We start from the raw sequence: 11,356 nt of genomic DNA, 5'->3' as shown, positions 1-11,356 counted from the left end.
ATCACCATTGGCCAACTCAACACCCATAACAGCAGACTTGTCATGCAGGAGTTGCGAAGGGAAGTGGAGGAGAGGAGACTGGATGTGGTCTGCCTGCAGGAGCCGTACTCCCTAAACGGGAAGATAGCTTTCACAGCTGCGACCTGGCAAGTCGTCTGCAGAGGTGAGGACCCAAAAGCGGCAATTATTATCACTAACAAACTGATAAGGGCTACAGTTCTAACGCAGTTCACAACCAGCCACTGCAACGTCGTGGAGCTGCAATCTCCAGCAGGAGCTATTATTATGATCAACACATACTTCCAATATGGTGATGATATTGAAAGACACCTAGCTCATCTCACCACAGCTATCACGGCGTTGCGGGGGCGGAAAACATTTGTGACTGCCGATATGAATGCCAAATCCCCCTTATGGTACAGCGGCACCAGGGATCCCAATGGAGAGAAGGCAGAAGAAGCCATCATGGCCTTGCAGCTTGTAGTGGCTAACAAGCCAGGCAACCCTCCGACCTATGCGGCGGGAGGGGGCCAAGGCACAAACATCGACGTGACCCTGGCTACGCCAAACGCAGCATACCTAATCCAGCAATGGAAAGTAGTTGAGAATGCCACTACAAGTGACCACAATCTCATTACTTTCAACATAGGAGATGGCGAGAGCCGCTGGGCCATGGGGTGGGAAATACAATACAACTACAATAGAGCCGACTGGGAGAAACTTGCTGGGGAGTGCGACATTCCTCCGATATCAGAAGGTGACGACCACAGACACTTTGACGTTGACAACAGAGCCGAAGAACTGGTCTCAGTAATAACTCGAGCAGTCAAGGCAGCCGTACCTACTAGGAGGAGGGCCATGGCGGCCTCTCCATCACCATGGTCTGCTGAACTAGAGGAGATGCGCCGGTCGGTCAGAAGGCTCAGGAGGCACTACCAGCGCAGTGTCGTCTGGCAAGAAAGACAAAGATGGCTGCAGCTTTACCGGGAAGCCAAAGATAACTTCCAAAAACAGCTACGGGAAGTTAGAACAAAAAGTTGGGAACGCTTTGTTCTGAACCAACTAGCATTAGACCCATGGGGAGTTCCCTACAGGCTTGTCCGGGAAAAGATCCGTTCTCCGATGGAGCTTTCAACCGTCAGGCATGGGGACCGGATGACGGGGTCTTGGCAGGAAACTGCTGAGGTCCTTCTCCACTCCCTGTTGCCTGATGATACAGCGGATGAGACAGATGAACAACGGCAGCTGCGGGAGAATAACAACAATGCGTATGAAAATGATATGGCAGTCTACCCATTCTCAGAAGAAGAGGTAGCTGGCCACATAAATTCCCTGAAGAGAGGAAAAGCTCCTGGGCCAGACGGTATTGTGGCGGAAGTGGTGCAATTCCTGGCCCCCCAGATAGTCGCCCCTCTAACTCATTTATATAACGAATGCCTCAGGCAGAAAAAGTTCCCTCGAATATGGAAGAGGGCAAATGTGGTAATTATAAAGAAAGGGGCTGACAAAGACCCAGCAGAAACCAAATCTTATAGACCTATCTGCCTGCTTGATCTGCTTGGGAAGATTCTGGAGAGACTTCTGGCTGATAGACTGGCGGCACACCGAGTGCTGTGCGGAATGAGCAACAGGCAGTTTGGCTTCAGGTCTGGACGATCGGCATCTGATGCAATCGCCCTGGCGGCCGAGGTCTGCGGCTCTACCCCGTACAAGTACGTTGTTGGCATCATGGTGGATATAAGTGGCGCCTTCGACAACCTGTGGTGGCCTTCGCTCTTCTCCTGCTTAAGGGAGAAGGAGTGTCCAGGGCCGCTATATGGCTGTCTGAGGAGCTATTGTGAAGATCGGGAGGTCTGGCTATCATCTGCTAGCACAAGAGTTAGGAAAACTATCACCAAGGGATGTCCCCAGGGTTCCGTACTGGGTCCGCTGTTCTGGGACATCCACATGGAACCCCTACTAGATACATTACAACAAAGTGACGAAGTGCTGGAGGTGATAGCCTACGCAGATGATCTCCTCCTACTGGTCGGCGGCCGTAGCCGAGAGGACATAGAGCCTAAGATCGAGAGAGCAATAAACACACTCCAACTATGGTGCCGCAAGACAAAAATGACAATTTCACCGGCCAAGTCTACCTATCTTCTTCTAAAGGGACAATTAGCTCGTAACCCAACTGTTAGGATAGATGGATCACCAGTTCTCCGGCGACGTGAGACACGCTATCTAGGTATCATCATTGATGAAAGGTGGACTTTTAGTAGACACATCGAAACCGTAACTCAAAGAGCTTTACAGGTACTCAACAACCTCATCTCCATTGGGCATAAGCGGTTTCATCTTCCACCACATCTCATCAAACTCTATCATAACAGTATACTAACATCCATAGTGGGTTACGGATCCGGAGTCTGGGCACACAGGCTCACGAGGGTGGTGCCCGCCATGACAGTGAGGAGAGTGCAGAGAAATATGATCCTGAGATCAGTGGGGGCATACAGAACTACACCGGGAGGAGCCCTGTTAGTTATTATGGGGCTTTGCCCCCTGGATATCAAAATTCGGGAGCAGGCCGATTGGTACTGGACTAAAAAGGGGAATTTCGAAAAAACCGAGGAAATTCTGGGCAGCAGGACAGAAAATAAAGTAGAAATTAGGAAAAAAGGGGAGCTGCTATGGCAACTTTCGTGGGAAACCGAAGAAACAGGGCGTCGAACCTTTGAGCTCCTACCAGATGTTACGGAAAGGATGGAAATGTCACATTTCGATCCATCCCGGGGACTCATCCACTTCCTCACTGGACATGGACCGTACTCGACATATCTATGTCGATTTGGTAAAAAGGCGACACCTGCGTGTGACTGTGGTGTTCCGGAGGGTACTCCTGACCATGTGGTTACGAGTGCCCCCTTTTCAATGATGTGGCCTCAGTACTGCGGGACCAACTACCACACAACGACACTTTTAGACTAATCAGACATCGCGACACTTTCGACATCATAAACAAACTGGCTAACGCGGTATCTCAGAAAGTCCTAAAGGACTACCTGAAAGACCTATAGTAGCACAAAAAAGAGATAAACCAGGACACAGATAGAGTATGATACCCTACTCCCAAACCGCCTGGGCGCGGAAAGGCCGACGTCCTCAGTCTGAATCCGCCGCGCCACAGGATTCTGGGGGGGTGGGGTGCAGCCTTACCAAACCAGACAACGCACCGGACTTGACATTAGGATAAGTTAGTTGTAGGACTTAGTTTTTAGATATTATTATTAGTAACCTGCAGCGATCACCATCTCGGCCTGCCCAGTGTCAGGGGCACGCTCATTGGGGTTAGCTCAATGAGCAAGGCTCTATAGTAGGTTTATATAAATTAGCTGACACAACTGTAACGCTGTAGGATTAGTAACTAGTCTAAAGATTAAATGTTTGTAGTAGACTAACAATAATGTTGCCCATTGCTTACTGTTCACTTATATACTAACTAGTTACTACATAGAACTTAGAATTAGCTGCTAATTACCCTTGTATAACTAACTAGGCCCACTAATCAAATAAGGCAGTGGGCTAGATGTAAAATTAACATTGTTTATGGAAATAAAGAATTTTTTTTTTAAAAAAAAAAAAAAATGCTCCATCTGCGGCATTCGCCTTAGTCACATCTGAGAGTAGTACTTAATAAAACGCCTGTCGCTAATTGTTCGTCACCACAGAAACTGTTTGCTATACGGCCACGACGCGCAACTGATTTCCAAAATTCGTCTTCTTCCTGTGGGGATGGAACTCACGACCACTGGTTTACTAGACCAGTGCTCTACCACTGAGCTAAAGAGGCGCGGCCTAGCGGTACTCTTGCGTACTTCGGCCTTACGGTCGTCTACGTCATCAGACTTCAGCTGTCAACACTTCATATTACCGACTAATATTTGCAGCTATGGCAACCCATTACTGCTTGGCTACACATCAGACCCGTAACCGATGTTCTCTCCAAACAACATCACTTGCATTTCAGAACATGTCTTTCACACATGTCTACAAAATCACCTTCACCTTCAAATACAGTTTCCTTGCGACTGACAGAGACGTAGGCAAAGTTTAAAGTTGCTATTTCCATTACATCAAGTTAATCAGAAAAACGGTAATTTATATCTGTAGCGGAACAAAATTCCGTTCCGCCCAGTGTGGGGCTCGAACCCACGACCCTGAGATTAAGAGTCTGATGCCATACCGACTGAGCTAGCAGGGCTGCCTCGGCGAATACCTGCCGGGTAGCACGTCACACAGTACTCGTTTGGGTTGGGTGGTCCCATACAGAATTTCTCTATGCTGCGTAATGCTTTCCTAACGTCACACTCGTCACGTACTTCACTTTCATTTCATAATCATTTCTGAGAGGTAAAGGAATTGCATGTCAACCTGCAGAGCTAGTTTCGTCAAAATTATCACACATACTTGATGTGACTCAAAAGCCGAACGAGTTACTTTCCTCCCCCAGGGGCTCAGCATTCACTTGCTGAGTACGGGCTTGGCGATCCCGGGGTCCTGAGCTGGGGACTGGTCTGCGCCGCCAGTTTCCTGTCACCATAACCCCTGAACATGCTTCAGCGACCACCGTACGGCGCGGCGGTGAAATGTTGTGTGCTGCGGGGAATGGTAATCTTGGCTTGACCGCCTGGATTGCGAGGAAGGCCAACCTCTATAAAAACCCCTCAATCTTTCGGTGTGCTCCGCGCCTAGAAGATGCATGGCTGTTGGGGTAGAACAGTCGCAAGCGGGCAACATCTGGGGCACCTGCCGCACCCCAGTTGTATAAGGCTTACTCAGGCCCGCGGAGCTCTGTCTGAGCGGTCTTTTAGTTCCCTAGCTGCTCGTGGGACCGCAATGGACCCTTCGACCTCTACATTTCCCCCTACCAGTAGCTTGGGTGGGCCGCTGGTAGGAAAACACACCCCATCGCAAAAGCGGCTACGCGCTGCGAGTCCTCCAGCGCCCGGTGTTGCTAGAGATTTAACAGAATGTAGTAACGGAGCACATGCTGATAATCAGAATGTGTTTTTGATTATTAAAAGGAAGGAGGGTAGCTTTGAGAGGGTTTCTCCCTTTTACATCCACAAGGGTCTTGAGGGAATTGCAGGAACACTGAAATCTGTAAAGCGACTGCGTAATGAGACTCTGTTAGTTGAAACTTCTAGTTCCCGTCAAGTCGCTGCCCTTCGGAAAGCAAATTGTCTAGGAGAGTACGCTGTCGAGACCGAGCTCCACTCCACTTTGAATTATAGTAAGGGTGTTGTGACGTGTAGGGACTTGGTGGATATCCCCATAGACGTGCTAAAATCTGAGTGGGCTGACGAAGGAATTGTTGACGTGCAGCACATTATGAAACGAGTCAATGGGGACCTCGTCAAATCTGACTCGTTTATTCTCACATTCAGTTGCCCGAGACTCCCAGAGCTTGTTGAAGCGGGGTTCTTACGTTTGCCCGTACGGCCATATTTCCCCAACCCAATGCGCTGTTTTAAATGTCAGCGCTTTGGGCATACTACGTTGGGGTGCAATGGGATAGGCACTTGTGGTAAATGTGGTCAGCCTGCCCATGACGGAGCCGATTGTTCATCGCCTGTGAAGTGCGTGAATTGCTCTGGGAGTCACCCTGTCTGGAGCCGGATCTGCCCCATCTATCTCGAAGAACGGAAGGTACAGGAGATTAAAACATCTAAGCGCATCCCCTATGGTGAGGCCAAGAAGCTCTTTAAGGCCATGCAACCTCCTGTGTTTTCAACACCTTTCGCTTCCGCTCTCAAAAAACCGGTACAACTGGCCACTGTTGCTACACAAACGGAGGTTGCTAGTTTTAGCACTAAAACCTGCGCTTGCCAGTGCACTTGTGCTGCTGCGGTTGTTTTGCAATCTGCGGCTCTCCCCGCTACATCGGACAAGGCCGTGGTTGCTACCATTCAGGTACTTCCAACCTCCCCCCATATGGTGCCTTCTGCCCAGGCGAGTCAACCTCCAACTGTTGACAAGGCTCTGCATTCCAAGCCCCCCAAGACAAAGCCTCTGAAGATGAAGGTTCTGCCACCTGAGGAGACTAGTCAGCGTCGGTCCGATGATGATGCCATCGTACTGTCTGACATCTCCCGTGGGTCGTCATCGGATCTTATGGACATTGATGTCGAGGGGGGGCGATCTTCTCGCCCCAGGAATAAATCTCCGGCCAGTACGGTCTCTCCTCCAAAGCACAGTGGCAGGGTGAAATTCAGCCACCCTGATCACTGGCTCCCATATTACAGTGGAACCTGAATGGTTTCAGGACGCATGTGGCCGAATTACAACTCCTTATACGAGAGTGCCCCTTGTGCTTATGTCTCCAAGAGACACATTTTCAGGCCACTGATTCTCCTTCTTTACACGGCTATACCGTATATCGAAAAGATGATCTGACGGGGCAAAGGGCAAAGGGTGGTGTTGCGGTTTTTGTCCGTGACGTGCACCCCTCATCTGAGCTCCCTCTCGTCACCGACTTGCAAGCAGTTGCAGTTGACATTCTTGTGGGTCGGAGGCTCACAGTCTGTTCTGTTTATTTACCACCTCCAGATGCGATAGACTCTGAGGCTCTCACGGACCTTATTAGGCAACTCCCCCGCCCATTTCTTCTTCTGGGGGACTTCAACGCTCATAATGTCTTATGGGGCTCTCCTACTACTTGCCCCAGGGGTCGCATTCTGGAAAGCGTCATGATGTCTGAAGAAATGTGCCTCCTCAACTCTGGTGCTCCCACTCATTTCTGTACTGCTTCCGGATCGTCATCGGCTATTGACCTTTCCTCTTTCTCTCCAGCACTCGTCGATTCTGCTCTGTGGGAGGCTGCAGCTGACCTCCATTCTAGTGACCACTTCCCCCTCTGGATTCGCCTCCTGGATGAGGCTGTGGCATTACCAGTGCCGCCCCGGTGGCACCTTTGCAGAGCTGACTGGACACTTTTCAGCCCACTGGCTGTTTTGGAACACCGTGCCAGCGTCCAAGAATGGGTAGACCATGTTGCAGCCGTGATCTCACATGCTGCTGAATTGTCAATTCCACGGTCATCCGGTCATCCCAAGAGGCATCCTGTCCCTTGGTGGACCACTGAGTGCCACTCAGCCATCCGTGCCCGCCGTGCAGCACTGCGCCGCTTCAAGTGCCGTCCCTCAGCTGACAATCTTGCGCCCTTTCGGGTGGCAAATGCCAGAGCGCGGCGAGTGATTAAAGAGAGCAAACGACAGTCATGGCATTCGTTCTTGAATTCCATCTCTCGCTCCACTAGTTCTACGAAAATGTGGGAAGCAATCAGGAGGATTTCCGGGAAACTCAGCCAGCTACCTGTCACGGCATTGCTGCATCAGGGATGTCTGCTCACGGCGCCGAGAGACATTGCCCAGACACTGGCCATGCATTTTGCGGAATCTACCGCCACTATTAACTGTGATCCAGATTTCTGCCGCTACCGCACTGCCATTGAAAGGGGTCACTTGGACTTCCAGTCTCTAAATTCTGAACCCTATAACTGCTAGTGCTAGTCGGCAGTTACAGCTTACGATAAAGCGCTTAGAGGCATGGACTGCAAAGACGGGTTTTACCTTTTCTGCAGACAAATCTGTGTGTGTTCATTTTAATCGTTCTCGTCGTCTTTTTACCTCCCCTGAATTGAGTCTGAGGGACACCGTTCTTCCTTTTAGAGACACTGTAAGGTTCCTGGGCCTCACTTTTGATTCCAAGTTGTCGTGGTTGCCTCACCTTAAAGACCTCAAGGTGCGGGCCCTGAAGGCACTGAATATTTTGAAGTGTCTGAGCCATCGGACCTGGGGAGCAGATCGGGCGCGTCTGCTGCAGTTTTATAGGGCTTTCGTCCGATCGCGTCTTTTCTATGCTTGCACCGTGTATGGGTCAGCAAGGCCTTCGTATCTGAAGATCCTTGACGCAGTACACCATGAGGGTATCAGGCTGGCCACCGGTGCCTTCCGTACCAGTCCCATCCCCAGCCTGTGTGCTGAGGCAGGGGAACCGCCGCTCGCCATCCGGCGGAAACTCCTCATGGTGCGACGGGTGTGTCATTTCCTTGCCTGTCCTACCTCCCCTGCGTACCCTACCGTTGCCCGACCGCCTATGAAACGTTTCTATTCCAGTCGTCCCAGGGCAACAAAACCATTTGTGATTCGTGTCAAGCATTTGCTTGAGTCCCTTGGTGTGGAGCGTGTGGCCCCCCAACGACAAGGTTTTACTCGCCTGCCTCCCTGGTTGCTCCAGAGGCCCAGCATCCTTCTAGACTTGTCGGAGAACCGGAGGAACTGCACTCCGGCGTTTGTTTTTACCTCCTTATTTTACGATATTTTAAACCAGCATCCGGACCATGTAACTGTATTCACAGATGGCTCTAAACAGGGGGACTCAGTTGGTTGTGCTGTTGTTTTCCCTGATCGAGTCGTCAAGTTACGGCTTCCTGCGGCGTTTACCATCCTCGATGCCGAATTGTTTGCAATCTTGCGGGCATTGGAGCAGATGAGATGTGTTACCAGTCTTAAGTTCCTCATCTTTTGTGACTCCCTGAGTGCCCTTCAGACCATACAACACTTGTACCCAGCGGATACGGTCGTCCAGAACATCCATGATGCCCTACTCCACCTGCAGCGGCAGGGGAAGGAGGTTGCTTTCTGCTGGGTGCCGGGGCACGTGGGTATTAGGGGAAACGAACTGGCGGATGTGGCTGCCAAAGATGCATGTTCCATCCCTCACGTTGTTGAATGTGCCGTCCCCCTCCATGCTGTAACCTCCCTTTTGCGTTTTCGTGTTATGCATCAATGGGAAGAGGAGTGGTTGGCAGTTTCTGACAATAAGCTGCGTCTGGTAAAGGCCACTACGCGACCATGTCGTACGTCCTACCAGTCATACAGGCGGGATGAGGTTTTCCTCACTCACCTCCGCATTGGACACAGTCCCTTCACGCATGGTTTTTTACTCCGGCAGGAGGACCCCCCAATCTGCAGTGCTTGTGGCGTCCAGATTACTGTCCGCCACATTTTACTTGACTGTCTTTTATTCTCTGACCAGAGGGCGGTGGTTTCCTTGCCACCGGATTTGCCTTCTATTTTGCAAGACGACGCAGCGACTGCGGTTAAGGTCTTACGGTTTTGTGTCCTGTCCAATCTGTTGCCTCGGATTTTAGGGAGAAGGTTTTAATGTGCTGCTGGGTGACTGGCTCACCCAGGTTTTAGGTAAGAGGTCCGCCAGTCACGATTACCTCCTTGTTTCCCTTCGGTATCTGTTCTCTTTTCCTTGTGTTTCCTTTCCTTTTTTAGTGTGTTTCTTCTCCTTTTGTTTTGCCTCTGTATGTGCGCATTTGGAACTGCGTCAGGCCTGTGTCTTTTAGCCGTTCTCCTTGTACGGCGTCCGTCTTCGTCCCTTCGCTGCTTGTGTTCCTGTTTCTATGCGTTTGGGCGCTGATGACCACGCTGTTTAGCGCCCGTAAACCACAAACACACACACACACACACGAGTTACTTTCCGACGTTGTTTTAGACGTGCAAGTGCAGGTCAAAACTCGTGGTGACGGCACTCTGCCGGCCATTTTGCTAGTTAACACCGGGTTTGTGTGTGTGTTTCAAGCTCAAGAGCATCTCCAAGCAGAAAATGGTCAACAGCAACATTCAGACGGTTTCGTACTGCTCAATTGCTACATTAAAACGGTATTTTTCTTTTTCAGAACTGGAAAAACACGACCGTGACAGCAATCGAACCTGCTATCTTCGGATCTGAAGCCCGACGCCTTATCCATTAGGCCACACGGTCACTGACGACCAAGTATAACTTATATGCGACTTATCTCGAAACGCTCACACCCCTGAGGAATTGTGTTTTCGTTCTACACAGCCGTTGCACCTTGCTCTTTCCCACCCATTCGTTACATTCGACCTATTACAGACCGACCAAATATAGACTGAGAAACAAGACCACACACTTTGTGCATTCTCAATCGAAGACAGTTTGAGACATTACTCCCATGGAGAAAATCCCGCATGGTGCCTGTTGTATTAAAACCCGATGGAATTTCTGTGTTTCATCAACACTCTGAATGTCCACAGGTTACAGAACGCCTCCAGATGTGCTTGGGAAACTACTATTGATCTTCCAGGGAACGATCAAAACGTAGACAGTTTGAGACATTACTCCCATGGGGAAAAGTCCGCATGGTGCCTGTTGTATTCAATCCCAAAGCAATTTCTGTGTTTCATCAAAACTCAGAATGCCTCCAGATGTGCTTGGGAAACAACTATTGGTCTTCCAGGGAACGATCAGATCGTAGACAGTTGGAGACATTACTCTCATGGAGAAAAGTCCGCAAGGTGCCAGTTGTATTCAACCCCGATGCAATTTCTTTGTTTCATCAACAGTCTGAAGTTCCACAGATTACAGAATGCCTCCAGATGTGTTTCGGAAACTACTACTGGTCTTCCAGGGAACGATCAAAGAGTAGACAATTTGTGACACTACTCCCATAGAGAAAAGTCCGCATGGTGCCTGTTGTATTCAATCCCGATGCAATTTCTGTGTTTCATTAACACTCTGTAGGTCCACAGATAACAAAATGCCTTCAGATGTGCTTCGGAATCTACTACTGGTCTTCTAGGGTACGATCAAAGCGTAGACAGTTTGAGACATTACTCCCATGTAGAAAAGTCCGCATGGTGCCTGTTGTATTCAATCCCGATGCAATTTCTGTGTTTCATCAATACTCTGAATGTCCACAAATTACAGAATGCCTCCAGATGTGCTTCGGCAACTACTACTGGTCTTCCAGGGAGCGATCAAAGCGTAGACAGTTTGAGACATTACTCCCTTGGAGAAAATTTCGCATGGTGCCTGTTGTATTCAATCCCGAAGCAATTTCTTTGTTTCTTCAACACTCTGAATGTCCACATACACGCCTGGAAATTGAAATAAGAACACCGTGAATTCATTGTCCCAGGACGGGGAAACTTTATTGACACATTCCTGGGGTCAGATACATCACATGATCACACTGACAGAACCACAGGCACATAGACACAGGCAACAGAGCATGCACAATGTCGGCACTAGTACAGTGTATATCCACCTTTCGCAGCGATGCAGGCTGCTATTCTCCCATGGAGACGATCGTAGAGATGCTGGATGTAGTCCTGTGGAACAGCTTGCCATGCCATTTCCACCTGGCGCCTCAGTTGGACCAGCGTTCGTGCTGGACGTGCAGACTGCGTGAGACGACGCTTCATCCAGTCCCAAACATTCTCAATGGGGGACAGATCCGGAGATCTTGCTGGCCAGGGTAGTTGACTTACACCTT

General features: G+C 49.8%; 2 non-coding genes across 2 annotated transcripts; both read right to left on the bottom strand.

Annotated features, from left to right (window-relative positions):
• Window positions 1–3,763: 3,763 nt before the first annotated feature.
• Window positions 3,764–3,832, bottom strand: Trnat-agu (transfer RNA threonine (anticodon AGU)). The gene has a single exon. It is a non-coding gene; the product is annotated as a tRNA-Thr (tRNA).
• A 341-nt stretch (window positions 3,833–4,173) lies between these two features.
• Trnak-cuu (transfer RNA lysine (anticodon CUU)) lies at window positions 4,174–4,246 on the bottom strand. Its single transcript has one exon. It is a non-coding gene; the product is annotated as a tRNA-Lys (tRNA).
• Window positions 4,247–11,356: the final 7,110 nt, after the last annotated feature.

Source organism: Schistocerca gregaria, chromosome 7 (genome assembly GCF_023897955.1).
Source record: "Schistocerca gregaria isolate iqSchGreg1 chromosome 7, iqSchGreg1.2, whole genome shotgun sequence".
Classification (NCBI taxonomy): domain Eukaryota; kingdom Metazoa; phylum Arthropoda; class Insecta; order Orthoptera; family Acrididae; genus Schistocerca; species Schistocerca gregaria.
This window is presented reverse-complemented; position numbering and strand designations above follow the sequence as displayed.